Here is a 15,313-nt window from a genome sequence, read left to right on the forward strand (position 1 = left end):
TAGCCAAGATGCATTCAGAAAGTCAAGTAGTGTCATGCTTTAACCACTTTAGAATATGCCAAACCCGTTGTCAGAGGTGTTGAGTGTGCAGACTACACTCCTTTAACAAATACGCTACCAGGTGGCTATCCCTGGAAAAATGCAGAGTTTAACTTGGCAAACATCCTTTTGCAGTTGACTATTTCTGAGAGTGTGATGCTACAGGCCTTCAAAAGGACTTGGGCAATTCCCAATGCAAAACAGCTTCTGGCCCCAAAATTATTAAATCAGGGTTTCCTTGCCTGGGATGTCATGATTTACTTATAGTCCAGCATTTCAGGGTAAGTTGGGTATAAAGACACTCAGATGCCTGCATCGGATTTTCCTCTAATAACGTTTGTAAAAAACATGTCTTTGTGATCGGATGCTGCACATACACCTCTGCCTTTACTCAGCCTGCACTGGACAAACTGACCTTTCACAGCTTCATACAGACTTGGCTTTGCTGACTGTGGTGTTTGATTTGCTTTCTGCTGCTCCTCTCTTTTGCAACTTACCATCTCCCCTGGATCAGCTGCAGTACTATGAAACGGTCTGAAGGATGAGCCACGGGAGAATAAAAAGGTAGAGAACAGCACTAACACTCTGAACCTGAGCAACTCTTCCCACCACAAACGTAACAGGGGTCAAAAAGGACACTTCTAACTGCTTACTCAATGTCTGCTTCCCAGCAGGTGCTTGGATGTCTTTCATTTCCATAGAGACAAATTTCAAAACCTAAACCCTCTCCCCGACCAGTAACCCTCCTCTATCGCCAGGAAGTGAAGCAAGACACCAGCTTGGCAAGAGGAGAAAGTTCAGTTGTGCCTTCAGTGAGGCTGGCTCAGACCGGCTGCAGCAGCAGAAGGAAAGACTCTCTTTGCACAGATATCCTGGGGACTTCACTGTCCCGCTGCCTGGGCTGCAAAACCCGCAGCAAAACATCTGCACAAGAACTCCAGAGCTACCTCACAGAAACAGCTCCTGCAGTCCAGAAATCTGCTTTCAATTCCAGCTGGCGTAAGAACGCACAGAAGGTTCACAGAAGTGACTATTTCAGGTTCCCCTGCTAAACCTCACAAACGCCTTCCTCCTCTCTCTCCTCCCCAAAAACTGCCAGTCAGTATTAAGGACCACACAGCAACGTTACTCACTCAGGAACAGGTTTATCCTGGTGTGGGTCATTCTGAGTTTTGGCATTATATTTTCATTTGCAGCCCTCAGAGGATAGGGTAGATGGGAAGGGTTAGCGCTCTTTTCTGAGGCCAGCCAGCCTGCAGCAAGAGGCGGTGGAGAGGAGGCTTCTGCACCAATTTCCACATGATAGGCACTGGAGGGAGGAGCAAGGACAACAATATTCTGCTGAAGTCTGGATTCCAGCAGGATCACTCCCTCCAGCTCGCCTCAGGCTCTGGGCCTTTCAGTCTGCAGCAGCTACAGAAAAGACACTGAAAAAGTTTGGAGGCAAGGTTCTTGCAAGTAGAATTGAGCAATGAGCAGTTTTCCTAATAAGCATTATCAAATTATTTCCTTATCTCCAACTCAAGGGATGGTATTTCCCCCAGAGAGCTTACGTGGAAGAAAAAAACCCCCATACTTGGGGGTGCTCACCTTCCTCGTTCTTCTGATACCATTTCAAATCATTCCTTGATGATCTGGCATCCTGGTTAGTGAACCTACACTTTAATGCTTCCACAATGAATTCATCCACGTACTACTGAATCCTCACTGTGTTTATCTTAGAGTATACATCCCACGTTTTTGGGGACGAGATGCTTTACAATTCTCTTCCATTCAGCAATGGGAACTGCTCAACACCCTAACCTGCAGGAAAATTGCAAAAAGATACCTTAAAAATCATGAGTTAGAACTGATTTTCCCCTGTGCTCGCCTACTGGAAGGAAACCTGGAGTCCCCTGAACCCCACCAGCCACAGCCCAACACTCCTTCTATCTCTGTCCGAACCTCCACTTGGTCAATGAAGCCTGGCTACAACACTCATGTCATTAAAAACTCAGGTTAACTGTGAAAATCAGACACAGCGCGTAAATAACTAGTGGCCAAGTTAGTTTTGCTATCCTGTTGCTTGCTATTTTGAACAATTAATGTCTGAGCCTTTTAGAGTAAGTGAACGTTATTTTCGTTATTACATGTTCAGAGCACTAGCAAAGAAATCCGGGTTCCTTTTCTAACGAGCATTTTGTTTCCTCTACACAGACCTGTACAATCGCCCACCTTCATTCACTCAAAAATCAGGTTTAAATAAAATCATGAATGTTGTGATTTTCCAAGCCAATCAGATTGCATTTCAGACTTTTTGAAGCTGTAAAGATTAGGAAAAAAATATTTTTCCCAAATGAAACCCAGTGTTCTCATATAATCTTACCACTTCCAAATGCCAGATGCTCATCACAGAAAAAAAGTTGGAGCTGACAACACTATAAAATGGTACCAGTGATCTAAGATGGTACAATGGATATGGCTCATTTTGTGCTACAGTAAATGAACTTCAACAGATATTATTAATTACAAAAAGTTCACCACTAGTATGGCACGGTATGGCAACACTAACGACTTTTTGTCCATAACATACAGATGTGAGTTTTATATAAAACAGTGTTCTTATTTAGCAGCAGAGTAAAACATCTGCCCATGAAAGTCCAGTGCCGCAAGAAGTTCTAAATCATTCCCTGATGATACTGCCATTGGTACCAGACCAACTGTCTGCATGAGATGAGCCAACAGCTCAACCTGCCGCACAGCTATTTTATACCACTTGTTTAACACACACATGCTTTGTAATGAGTAACATTTGCCAAATTTAGTCAACTCAAGAAGCCAGATTAAAATCAAAAGTTTTATCATCACCGATTTAATGCCTCCTATATAGCAAGCCCACAGCTCCAAACATTGGTATGCTAATGTTTGATTCTGAAAATGTAGTTCTAGGAGACTGGAATTGCTTTCCACAGCATGCTTTTGGGTTGTTTTTTTTTGCATTCAGGTGACACAGTACACATGGGTCACTGCATTTTACAGAAAAATGACTGACAAAAAAAAAAAAAGTCTGCACTTCTCACTAATTTCAACCCTGCAAAAACTCTTCAAAGACCAGATAAGAAGGACAACAGTTGGCAAGAACAAAACTATTTCTAGATTCAGAAATAATTACAGCACAGAATCTAGCTACAACATCAGAATGACCACGTTAAAAGTTTTAATGTCTGAAAATTTGAAAAGACTCTGACAATAATGAGCACCGCAAAGATATCAGGCAAGCTGAAATGAAGACAGACAAAAGTATTTTTTAATATAAAAATGGTCTTTATTTCTTCAATACAAGGTAAACTACTATTGCAGTTTAAGACCAACACAAAAGTTGGACAGCAAATTGCTTAACAGTCTCCTAAAGGCTGAAAAAAAAGAGAAACCCATGAAAGCTAAAAGTTATGCAATATTTCAAGTGTAACATCTAAAAAAGATGAAATGATCCCTAAACTTATAGATTAACTAAATACCTCTGCTGAAAATGTATTAAAATCCACATTTGCTAGGATACCATCTTACCTTGTTGAGAAATATAGGTCTCCAGAAACTCAAGTATTCAACAGACTCTTTGGCCTGTATCAGGAAACTGTTTACTACATATATAAAATCCTTTGGAGTCCGACATTCTGACAGGCATCCATTTCCTTACATTTTGCATTGCAATTCTGCATTCCAACCCAGAGAAGCCCCCCCTGCCATATTTTGAAACCATGTCTTGAACAGCTTACTCATACATCCTTGTGCAAAATGGGAATCAGGAAATGGAATGGTACAGGAAGACAATACAGCCTTTTGTTTAGAAAGTCAGCAGTGTTGGTAATCGTCACAAAAATGTTAACGGTTTAGCAAATAGGAATGTATTTCACCTTCAAAACACTTGCCTTTTTTTTTTTTCCTTTTTTCTAAAAAAAATTTATTTTAAAAAAGGACACCTGCAGTAGTAAGGAACTGAATTTGCAATCACTTGTATTTATAAAAGCACACACATTCCTCATTTTCTTACATTTGAAGATCAAGGGAATGTCTGTTTCATAATGTAATAATAATATGCACAGTTTAAAATATTTTCTATTACAAAATACAGTATACAAGAGGGTGAGGCCAAAGTATATTACTTGAATATACTCCAAAGTGTTAGCAGGAATCATGTAAAAATCACATTACATGGTATGAATAGATGGGAATTTTTACAACTTAAATGCTCCATTTAATTGGCATCAAAGGTACACCGTTCACTAATTTCAAGAGACTTCAGCAAAACTAGTGTATTTCCAAAGAAGCTTTAAAAGATTTCAGCACAGGCATAGGTCATATACCAGAATCTAGAACCCACTGCAACAACTGGGGCTATAGAAAGGATTCAAGAACTAACAAGTGCATAATATACAAACATAATGAGCTGCTTCATCACATTTTGTCCAACATGGGAAGGGAAAAAAAAAAAAATCCCATGAGAACATCAATTTGAGGAACTTCTATGCTCCGAACTGCTGCTTAATAATTCAACCTCTAAAGCTAAAATAAATCTGTAAGTACACAGCATATCAGATCTTAATTTGGGGGGGAAAGTAACGACAGCAAAACCAAAAACCCACCTCAACACCCCCACCCACCCCAAATCTGTCTGCAATATTAATTGCAAGGCATCGTAGTAAACAGTTGCAAAAGACAGTGTTTCTACATAAACACCATGACTAATTAGCATGCTGCAACCACTATGTTTAAGACCTGTGCAGTCAATTACCAAAATAATTTAAATCCTAAATAAATCCATGTCACTTCTTTCCTACATCAAAATACTTAGTTTGGAAAGAATTTAATTTGCTTTAAGTATATGCACACTGACCTGCATTTTCCTTCTCCAAGATCTTGAAGGGTTTATCTTTCAATGCAGAAGCAATTTAGTGTCTTGGACTTTTGAAGAGTACCAGTCTTAAACATGCATGTTTTATACTTGAAACTACATGACTGACGGTATCTTAATGAGCATTATGTAAGAAATTTAAGGCTGTATCTCAGTTTACACAAGAACCAATAGTAACTTTTAAGAGGCTATGTATGAAATTCTATAAATAAAAATAGGAGCAAAGTCTGTTTAACCTGTACACAGACAGCAAGTGGGTAAGAAAAGGAAATCAGGAATTAAGTATTTCTAGAAAGAATGCCATGTATTTTTACTAGAAACACATATGACAAGTATATACAACACCGAAATCTCCGATTATCCACATACAACTAGGAACACATTTACAAGGGTTTGGGTATGCAACTGAACAACCAGGTAAAAAAATACACTTAGAAAAACTAAGCCTCACCAATTTCAAAAAAACAAAACCAGAAAACACTCACTCTTTAAAAAAAAAAAAAAATCAAGCTAACGCCTAAACTTAGTAAGATACCTTAAAGTTTCACACAAAAGCAGATATCCAAGCTTATAAGCCACACTGTAAATAAAAATTTGAAAAAGTTCTGACAAACACTTTTCAAAACGCAATCAGAACTAAAATTATTGGCACAGAAAGCAAAAAGGGAGTGAGGAAAAAAAAAAAGACTGTACAGTTTCCAAAATGCTATGTTCTTCTTCTGAAGAAGTATTTTTGACCTGTCAAAACATATAGTCCAGTAGAAATTTTACTTAAAAAAACCCAAACCTTTCTACTTCTAAAAATCAAGTTTCTAGTAAAACAACTTCTGTTGCTAAAGCACCACCACCCCTCACAGTCCCTACTTGTTGGTTTTGTCTTTCAAGATAAAGGACACAGCCTTACAATATTATTGTCAACATTACCTATAAAATCAATATTTGAAAGAAATAAAGTATTTCATTAAGAGTATTTGTCCTTTCATCAGCAAAAGGAGATGAAATACAATTGGATGAATATCAAAGAGCACAGCAGTAGCCATCATGGCATCATCACCAGTCAGCAATACCAAACTGCTACTTCCTGAGTGTGCACAGGAAATTGCCAGTAATGTTTAATACACAGAAACCTGGTAAAAATTCTACTACAGATTCAGTTATACATGATGTGCATTAGGCATATTCCTTTTTGGTGTCTATCAGGGTCTTTGGATTTTTTCTGTACATTTTTTTATTTTGCTAAAAAAAAATCTAACAAATGAAACTCACAATAACAAGAGGGTGTTATCTAAATTGCAACACAGTACATTTATCAGTTAAAACTATTCAGAGAATAGGCAGAAATAAGGGGCTTAATATGGGGACTTCGTCTCTCAAGTCACAATGATCACTCAGTTTAACCTATGTTATTTCCCCCCTGCTATTCCCTCCCTGCTATTTCCATTGCCAGCAATGGAAATCTATATGCGAGTGAGAAATTACACTCTGTGTAAAAAGAGCAACAGTCTCCTTAAATCTATTTCAACGTGGAGTAAAATATCAGTTCCTGCATAAAAAGCTTGTAAATTTACTTTTTTTATTTTAAGATTTAATTTATCTATGCAATGGAACATTACTTACCTGCCGCCTCTGCAGTATTAGCTGTTCCCCATGTAACAGCTACAGGCAGGTTATTTCTTCCTTAAGCTTATTACACACAGCAGTAAACAATGTTTTTAAGTAAAGAAAAAAAAATTACAACAATACTGTTTGTAACCAACACCTATTCACAAAAAGCAGGAAATGAGCCATGACTTGTTTGATACAACTTTCAGTTTTACAAAATTTTAAAAGGCAGTTTTCAGTTTCAAACAGGATTAAACAAACATGTCAAATATCTTCTCAGTAGCAAATAGTTCAACAAACACCAGTGATCCCATGCATGAGGAACTGAGGTACACACTTTAAGAAAAAAAAAAAAAAGGAGGGGAGAGAGTCTGAAGCTGTAGCCAAGTCCAACAGCATCAACCTGGCTGCGGGAAACCTGGCTGAGTGGTAGGTGACAAAAATATTTCAGACTTCTGCAAAACTTTCGCAGTTGCACAGGCTACTGGTCCCAACTCAGTAAAACACAAAAATCACGCACGTATGCAAATACAGTACTTAAAGCATATGTTTACATTCCCTGAAACCTAGGGAATGTAAGCACATGCTTTAAATGCTCTGGAAAACCAAATGGTTTCCTGAACAGCATAACATTTTAGGTCAGCTGTCAAATCTTCAAAATCAGTAAAAAAAGAAATCAAGGGTGGTCTAAGAGGAGTTGCCTCTTAAAGCCATCTGAGGTCTTGAAACTTAACTTAAAACATTAAGTGCACTATTTGAATAAGTGAAAACTCCAAAAATAATTCTGTGACATAACGATTTACAATAGACTAAAAGTGAGCCTTCATGCAAGGCTGCCAGGAACTAAGTTTTTGCAACTTACATGAACTCTCTATTCACTTGCATTTCACACTTCATGAAATTTGAAACAAATTCTTAAATTTGAAGTCAACTTTCACTGTGAGGTCCAATAATTTGTTTTTAGGTAAATTTACAAAACCTCATCTGACAGATTTAATTAGCGCCACTTTTCACTACATTTAAATATTGCCCATCACTGAACAAGGACATACAAGTGTTCCTTCTCTTGTATATGCATGTGTGAATAAACCCCGAAGTATTAAGAAAATACCAAACCCATAAAGTCTGAAAAATGGAAACATCTGTTTTCTTCTGGCACATTTCTAATATACAACTATGTACAGACTGCTACAGCCTTGGGGGTGGAGAGGGAACACACACAAGCACTATAAAACTGTAAACAACTGCAGGGTTTTGTCTTGTTTTTTAAACCTAACTTTTCCACCCTTTCTTATGGACAGTTTAAGTTCATACGAACAGTTTAAGTTAACTGTAGCATCAATCAGGATCAAGGCTGTACGAGGGAGAAAATTTTCGGTGTGCTAAAAATCACAGACCTAGGATCACCTCTCCTCTAAACAACAGACTACAAAGAGCTGCAGTTTTTACAGTTTTATATGTCAATTAGCAAATTCACAAGCCACCTAGGTAAACACTGCTAGAAAGCAAAATAGCATTAAAGGTTTTATGTAACCCCCTGTTTTCATATCAAAATGAAATGTGTGAGAGCAACATTAGTATTTTTAACTGACTGAATGCAAGATTAGGTTGAGGCATATGCAAGAACTATTGCGATGTTTTTAAAGACAGCATCAATGTTTTCATTGTAACATTATCTTTAAATATTGCTGAACACAAGACTTTCCCTGAGGTGTAAACATCAAATAACTTGAACAGCTTTACACATCAGCCCCATTAAACAGTTTATTACAACACTACATCTACTGTAATCAGTGGTGCTGTGTACAGACATTATCATATGAACAGTTTAACATGAACAAACTACTATAAAAACAAGCATTTACTTGACTTTTTCCAATTGCTTGCACATTATAATTGCCAAATGTATATAACCAGTAATAAAGTTGCAAAAGCTATAAGGTTTAAATCACACAGGTTTCCCTCAAATAAAACAGTTAAGCAACATAAAAAAGTAAAAGAGCTACTGGTTACCATGTATGCAGATTTGCTTTATTCAGATCTATTCCTGTTCATTTTATCCATGAATCCTTACAGGCTCAGTTCAATCACATGAAGCAAACTGCTGGACAAGCATCTTTCCTTGAAGAATGTATCTTGTCTTGCACGCTGTTCCTCTTCCTTCAGCTGTAATGTGTCAAAATTTGTGATGTAGATTTTGCTAGTCCCCATAATACACAGAAAATTGTTGGCTTATCTATACATACATGACTCGTGCATTTACTTCACCGTAATGTAAACTAACACAAAATACCCAGAAGCAGTAGCTACTTGTTTGTGCACGGGATTGTTTTCTAATACAGTAGTTAAAAATAAAATTAATGTTGTTGTACAACAAAGTTGGAAGAATATAAATTTCACAGTTGAAGTATTGAATGGTAAAAGAAGAAATAGCTACTGTTCCTGTGACTGATGGAAACATTTATATAGAACATTTCCTAAAGTATGCATTCTGCAAGAGCAAATGAACAAGCACGTAAGGTAGTTTTGCCACAACTAGATTTTTACATTTTTACCTGCCCACTTACAGAAGTTTTAAGCTGGTTTGACATTTAAGTAATGCACTGATTGTATAATGAAGTGGATGGCTCACAGCTCAGTAACATTTAAACGCACAGAGTATCTGATAGCAGTACTTCAAAATTTTCAGACTAGTGGCAAGCAGGATGGGCTTCACATCTAAAAATACACGCTTGCAGTTTAACCACAAGAACCCACTTTTCAAATAATACAATATAGATTTGCAGGTTTCCTCATCTACTTGCCCTAGAAAAAAACCCAAGCCCTACTTCCTACTCTCATCTATTTTGGCAAATTAAGGAGCCACATCATTCAGAGTTAGTTACTGTAAGAGTTCACAAAATACTTGCGATGGTATAATTCCATACGCTGGATTTCAGTTGAATTCCATTACAAAACAATTAGCTATCTTCATTTCATTAATAATTCACAATTTTCAACATTCAATAATTTCAAAATAGTTTAAATAAAATTGATCAAAAAAACCAACACATTAAATTGTTCATTTGAAAAACAAGACATTTAGAGGAGCAATTTCATGAACGTGCACCAGTACACAGCTGTCAAATATTCTTCTACTAGTATAATAATTTCAAAGCAATCGGGAAAACAAAGTACCCAATTTTTGCATGAATAATTGACAGATTTCTTCATCCTTTCCTCAAAGTGACTGCTAATAACAACTTTTAAAAAAACCCCATGTAACCACATAGGATCTATACACTACAGTATGCACATAAACTAATCCAAATCCAAAGCAGTGACTGGAATTTCTTATCTTAATCGCCGACTTTGTTCTCAAGTCATGAAGGTAACGACCAGTAACTACTTTTGGGGAAGCTTCTTCCCCAGAGACTAAAATTCCCATAGCTGTTATGTACTTTTAAAATTAATTAGTAGCAAAGTGACAAAGCGCTGCCTCCACAAGAAAATGTGTTCAGAGTTGTGAGCTAAGTTAGCGCAGACAGGGGAGAAGCTCAGTCTTTTAGTAGAGAAAGTAACTATATGACAGCTGTGAGACTGCGTGTCAGAATTTGCTGCTCTCATCATACAATTGCTGCGGCAAGAATTATGGATCTTTATCACTTCTATGGCGACAGTTAACAGATCCAAAGCACCACATATATATGATTTATAATACTAGCATAAGAAAGCTTCAGTTCCTGGGAATAATTGGCTAGATATGGAACTACAGGAACTTCAAAGAACGCATGATAAACTGGATTTAGGATTAATGCTTTGCATTATAGGGCTCTTAAGAAGGTCACCACACTGAACCTTCATTTCAAAAACCACGACCAACTAAAATCCAAAGTGGTGTACATTTTGGTTCCAAGTATTCTGCCACTGCATCTTGGCAAAACTGGAAGCCTTTGTGGTTCCAAAAGGAATAAATAAATCTGTATGGATTATACCGTCATGCTCAGCCCTTTTCAGTATTCTACAAGCAAGTAGAATATTGAAGTAAGAATCAACTTAAAAAAAAAAAAAGATTAAACCTCTAGTCAGTACTTCTTGGCAATGCTGTTTTCCATCTGCCTCAAGCTCGTATAAGCTACTCGTCCCAAGCACGTTTTAGGTTTGTACAATTTAACACCATACAGCAATCAGTTTCTCAGCATTTCTACTAATAAAACCCAAATTTCAGACTTATCTGTTAAGTAGTTATTTTGTGGTTTAAAAGTTAGGGGTTTATGCCAGAACATTTCACAAATGAAATCCCAGAACTTAAGTGATCAAACCTTTTTATATATATGCAAGATGCAACTTGAGCATTTTTTTTTCCACAAAGACAGACTCTTACAACAAAACCCAACAGATTTCTTCTATATGTAAAGCATCTTGCAGTACCAACTCTAACTTTTCCCCTTTAATTCCAATTATCCAAATAAGCATGTAAAAGCTTTAAACAGCTTTTAGAAGTGTGAAAATTCTACAGTAGTTTAAACTGTATGTGTATAGACCCATCAAGTTTTGTTATAGTAGTGTAATTTCTGATTATTTTCAGAGATTGGATTTCAATCTCTCAACATGTTCACATTGCAGTAAAATGCATAATACACATTCGTCATTATATCCTAATAGCTCCTAAGAATTACTTCACGTAACTCTCCTTTATTTTATTTTATTCTATACATAAAGAAAAAAAAAATACACAAAGCAAAAATCCCACAGAAATTATCAGCTTGAAAGCCAAAATTTGTTTTAACTTAACCTAGATTCCAGAACATAACAAACCTCCAAATACTGAGATGCTTTAGCTGTAACACAGTGAGAAAGAAGGAATCTCGAGCTTGACTCTACATATTTGTCTTTCTGTGTGTAAGCTGAGATACATATGTGATTCTGTTTATCATACATGTGCAAATACACTATTTTACCACCACTAGCACCTTCTTCCATTTGTTGGATATTTTTCCCCCCCCTATTATTAGTGTACTTACCTGGTATCTTTGTTCAACCTTAGTGTATAATTTAAGATCAACACCAGAACAATTTCCTGATTTTATAAATAATTTTACAAGGGAAGAAAAAGAAAGGTCCCAAACTAGTTTCATTCATCATATGTCTTTCTCCTACTATACCAGCCTGTCTATTCACCAAAAACAACGGATGAACAGAGAGGTGCGTTCAGAAAACTCAATCTTTCATTCACAAATTAAAGAGATGTGAATTATTAGCAAGTATCTTTCACATTAATATATGAGGAAGACACAAAAAGGTAGATCAGGCTGCCACAGGAAAACATAAAAATGAAGATCAAGATCTCATTTATCTTTTTTTTTTTTTTTTTTTAAGAAGTCTTAGATCTCAAACCACAATGAGCAAAAGGAAAAAAACAAATGCGTTCATTCTTTGGAAAACATTGCATCAAACAACATTTTCAGTGACAAGTAATTTCTTTATGTTTCAAATGTTATAAAGCCTTAAAGTTTCTTGGGGAACTTTCACACAGCTCAAAGTTGCAAAACTACCGATTTCACAAACAAAAGAAAAACGCACAGGATGTGGGGAACACAAAAATATAAATATGTCTAAAGACACCTCAGAAGACAACAAAATTACAGAAACATGTTCATGGAAAAAAATGAATAAAATTCATGACATTATGCATTTGAAAACAAACAACAGCCTAAGATTTTCAGTTCATTTTTTGAACCATCTTATCACCCTCAAGAAAATGAGGGAAATCACTGAACATTAAGAAACAAACTATGTTTCTGTAAAGCACCAGAGTAGCCACAAAACAGACTCTAAGAAGCACATAAAACAGTGGCACAGCTTCCTCTCTCACTCTACAGTAGATTTCAAATACTCAATCAGATGCATTAGCTCTCTGATGAATGCTAAATACAGTAGAATACTGCCAGCCCCACATATGTGCTTCCTCAAAAATATGCATTTTAAAAAAAGAGATTAGGTAAGTAACATTCATAAAGCTTAATACAAAGAAGATCTGAAATAACACTAGACTGGTACAAATATCCAGGTCTTGAACAGTGTTACCACATGATTCACTTAAAATTCCGTTATTAACTAGAAGCTTATTATCGAAATAACTTACAAAAATAGACATTTTCCTATTAATTTACAAGGTTTCTTAAAAGGCTAGTTTCATTCTTCACTTGATGTTTCAGTGGTTGCTAACACACTGTTACAGGACAGTTGCTACTTATACAAAAAAAAAATATAATGAATACTACTTAAACTATGAGTACCATTTTCCCTCCTACTGACACCAAAAAATTCCGCCTATGTTGGGTCTTAGATCACTCCAAAGCCAAAACTATTTCACAGAGTGCTGAGAGCAGTTTTTGAAGAGGCATATGAGCCTTAAACTTTTAAATTATTTTGCTTACAGTGGTTTGAGAGCAGAAAAATCAAAGAAAAAACATGAAATATGGAGTACAAAGTCTACATACATATCAACTGTTACAATGTTGTGGTTTTGTCTTTGCAATTCAGTCCAAATCCAGTTTAAATAGGAAATAATCAACCCAATAACAAAAACATAAAATGAGAAATTTAACATTCAGCAATTATAGAAATTCAGACAGATTAAGATTGGGACAATGTATCAGCTAGGAATACATCATTGAGTATCAATTAAACTAAAAAAAAAAAATTCTGTCTAAAAAAAAAGTCAGGACTCATGCTGATGAAGTTACATTACTATTCTGTTTGTACACATTAATTTTACTGTTAATCCTTCTAAATATCATTCCATTGGATTCGCAGTTTTCTTTACTGATACAGGTTAGCCATTTGTCTTAAACCCATTGTTCTCTTACATCTATAGGCTTTCTACAAGCAAAGGCAAGATGCTTCAAGGAAACATTCAGTTTATAGAATGGATTATCAATGCACATGAAGCCTTACTCAAGTGAAGGCACAAAAATCTTGCAAGAATTTAATTTTAAATCAGGCAGTGTACAAACAGAAGTGTAAATACCTGCTATGGTACATCTAAACTTTTTAATAGAGTTTTATTATTATAAACACATTTAGTAAGTGATTCCAATTTAACCCATCTCTATAAATGTAATACAGTACAAACTGAATTTCACTGTATACAAAAATGTTCACAATGGACCTTTAAGATTCTTCTAAACTAGATGTGTAACATTTTTTTTAAAATGCCAGTACAGTATGACAGTTATGACTATAGGTACACAATAAGGAGAAGTATAGGTGCCATTCATAGGGTGCAGGCACAGAGGCAACTTCATGTTATCTGGCAAAACACAGTAATATGGGGAGTAACGCTTTGCAGCACTGCTGGTATTTATTAAATGCCTGAGACTGTTAAATCCGTTTATGAATATTAATCAATGTAAAGAACAAAACAAAAAATGTATGGCAACATACATCTTAGTGAAAATGAAACATACAAACCAGGAGGTAACTGTACTTCTTTTATACGTGTGTGCGTATAAATATATAAAAACAAAACTGCAATAAAGCCCTTCTTCATTAAGACAGCAGCAAGACAAAATGTTTACAACTTAACTTTAAAAAAAAATACCAAATGCTTTTATTTACATGCAGAATACTAAATTTGCCCTTTAAATAAAGTTCTTAGGACCTATTTTCTTCTTTGCACAAGGGAATCTTACCTATGCAACCCCTCTGAAAGGAAAGAGATGTCCCAGCACACAACAAAACTGAAGGATGTTGCATACATATATCCCACCTGAACGGAGACTGAAACCACAGTCTCATTTTAAAATTGTGCTTTGGCAATGATAAAATACAACCTAATGCTATTTGGTATGTTTTCTTGGGGTGACAGGGTAGGGAATCTGTACTTGGCACAGAAACTCCATATCTACACGCACAACACTAAATACACAAAAATTAAAGCTAGATTAATATGGTATGCCACAGGAAAAAAAAATTATCTTAAATTCCAAGTTATTAACAATTTTTAGTATGGCTTGCTCATCTCCACCAGAAGGAAAACGCTCTGGAAATGCATCCATCACTCAGCTCAATGGTTACCTCCTATTAATAACAACTATTTGCAAATATCACAAATACTCATTTATCATAAAAGGTAAAATCCAGTTCAACAAAAGAAACTACATTTACTTTTGTTAAATCTGTATTTTTATGTTCTGATACTTTACAAAGAAGAACCACAGTTGCTATTTTTGTATTTCTACTTATTTCTATACATTTCTACCAATCCATTTTTATGACAAAAAGTGGCATTAACAGATACATATACTGCCAACTTTATTTCAGCTGCCACGTTCCACCTTCCTACTTAAGCTTTTGACTCCCCTTCTCTAGGTCAGTTACTGCTTTGTGTGTCCCCTATTAGTACATGAACCCAGGACAACAACCCACTTAATAGACTAGAGCATTTAGTATCAGAATTTGTTCTCTCCCAAAGGAGTCAGTGACACAGACGTCTGACTGAAAACCTGACATTCAACCAAGACAAAATTATATTTTCACTTAGGAGTATACTAAATTTTATATGATTTCCAAGAAGTATTGCTCTATTTAACTTCCGTAAATTAACTTCCATGAATAAATACCACATGCAAATCTGGAAACTTAATCCGAGGGTGATTGTAAGACATGGAAGCTGGGCAGACAGGCAAGCCTGCAAGCTTCAATTCTAGTGCAGATGTAGTGAGAAGTTCTTCTAAAAAGCTAAAAGACCGCTGCAGATAAACTAATAGGTAGGGTTTTTTTCCAATTCTCAAATAT

At 35.9% G+C, this 15,313-nt stretch overlaps 1 protein-coding gene across 1 annotated transcript in view; it reads right to left on the reverse strand.

Moving 5' to 3' along the window:
- Positions 1-3,329: 3,329 nt before the first annotated feature.
- CPSF6 (cleavage and polyadenylation specific factor 6) overlaps positions 3,330-15,313 on the reverse strand; it is a 31,281-nt gene continuing 19,297 nt past the window's right edge. The window contains exon 12 of the mRNA XM_086480270.1: positions 3,330-8,698. The gene's annotated coding sequence lies outside the window, so the exon portion shown is untranslated. The remainder of the gene's footprint in view (positions 8,699-15,313) is intronic.

This window comes from Leptosomus discolor, chromosome 1 (assembly GCF_034619465.1).
Source record: "Leptosomus discolor isolate bLepDis1 chromosome 1, bLepDis1.hap2, whole genome shotgun sequence".
NCBI lineage: Eukaryota > Metazoa > Chordata > Aves > Leptosomiformes > Leptosomidae > Leptosomus > Leptosomus discolor.